Source organism: Daktulosphaira vitifoliae, unplaced genomic scaffold, assembly GCF_025091365.1.
Source record: "Daktulosphaira vitifoliae isolate Bord-2020 unplaced genomic scaffold, ASM2509136v1 Scaffold_4, whole genome shotgun sequence".
Lineage (NCBI taxonomy): Eukaryota > Metazoa > Arthropoda > Insecta > Hemiptera > Phylloxeridae > Daktulosphaira > Daktulosphaira vitifoliae.
This window is the reverse complement of record NW_026099575.1, coordinates 21613598-21615597: the sequence shown is the minus strand read 5'-3', so window position 1 is coordinate 21615597 and position 2000 is coordinate 21613598.

The following is a 2000-nucleotide window of genomic DNA, read 5'->3' as shown; positions in this document are numbered from 1 at the left end:
AATAAAGTTATATTAAAAATTCAAATGCCATTTACTATTAAATTAAAAACTCAAACATTTTATTAAATTAAAAATATGTGTTTCCATTTAAAAAAACAAAGTTGACCCCCCTCCAAGGCATAAGGGATGAACTTAAAAAGTATTACATAGTTAAAAATTCAAGAATAATGTGTAACTAAAGATAATAAAAAAAAAAAATGTTTAAATTATTATTATTCTGCAAGTAATTGAGTGGGTTATGATAAAAAAATCACCCTGTATAGGTTGGTTTAATCGGTTATATTAAATTTTTAGGTAATGTATACAAATTTTTTATGTCACTGCTGCAGTCAAAGCTTGAAAGATTGTTATGATGAATGAGAGGAACATTCCCATTAGTCTCCTAGTTGTATACATATTTTTTTAAGTAAGGGATAGTAGAAAATAGTAAACTAACGAAGTAAATCCACTAATACTTGTTTTATCTATTTTCGTGTAAATATTATAAACAATACTTTACTAATTTTAAAAATCTATGATTTATTATATCATTGTTATTAGATAAAAAAAAATAAGCATTACTTTTATTAGTTTATCATCGGATAAACTAATAAATGATATGAAATTTACACAAATTGTGAATATTATAATAAAAATTATTCATAGCAAAACCGTGTATATTTGCTAATATTATAGTTAGTAAAATAAAGAACAAAAATAGTTATTGTTGAATGTCTATAAAAGATGAATAAAAAAAAATTAAAAAAGACTGCACTATGGCAACATTAAACTTCAATTTACTTTAAATTATAGTGCTTCAAGAATCATATTATGATTATACTATTTGAAAAAAAAATATTTAATCAAACTAAAAATTTAACATTAATGCACAAGAAAATATCTATTTTAGCTTCGATGCGAAGCTGAGAAGGTATTAATTTTACTATGATGTGTTTTTTTATTTTTTTATTTTTTTTTTTGTGTCTGTGAACGCTCAATCTCAGCTCTCGCTGGACCGATTTTGATGAACAATATGTCAAAAGATCACAAATCGTATCTAGTCGAAGACATTACCCTCAAAAATTGAAAAAAATTCCCTCGTTCCCCGTAAACGGGGGAAATCCCCCAAAAAATTACAAATTTAAAAATCGCTAATTTTCGATATTTTTTCACTTTTTTTTACTTATAATTGCTATAACTTTTTTAAAAATGACCGAATCAATATAATTTTTTTTTTTTAGATCCCTTAGATATTTACCTATCATTTTATATATTTTTGTGAACATTTGACCCTTTAACAGACCACAGGAAGGGTTTCAAAATGGTAGCTTTTTTACAAAAAATTAACTTTTTCAACTTAACTTTTGAAAATGTTCCGGAAAGACTGACAATTTTATATATACCTTAAATTAAAGCTAATGTAATATACTTTAATTTGAAAAAAAAAAATTTGAACTCTGGACTTGTCTTCATGGTGAAAATGACTACCGTATGCAAAAATATGCTATTTTTATGAAAAAATTCTTGATTTTATAATTTACATTTTTTACTTTAAAGTGCTATAACCTTTTAAAAAATGTATGGATCAATACAATTTTTTCATGAAAAGTAGTATTCATATACATCTTTCATTGGACATACTCTTTTTTTGGTGTCTTCGTGGTGAAAACGGACATCAAAGTTAAAGAAAAACGTACGATTTCCGTGAAAAAAATCTCGATTTTATATGTTATATTATTTAATTTATATTTTATATAACTTTTGGAAAAATGTATGATTAATATTATTATTTTTTTATAATAAATATTTATATACCCCTTTCATCTGGCACGCTTTTTTTGTAAATCCGATCATACCGCTTTAACAAGGGGGGCCAAAACTTTAAACATGCGTATTGTTACTACGATATTTTCAATTTAATTTTTGAAAGTATTCCGGAAATACTGACACTTTTAAATATATCTTAAATTAAAGCTTATGTAATATACTTTAATGTGAAAAAAAAAAATTTGACCTCTGGA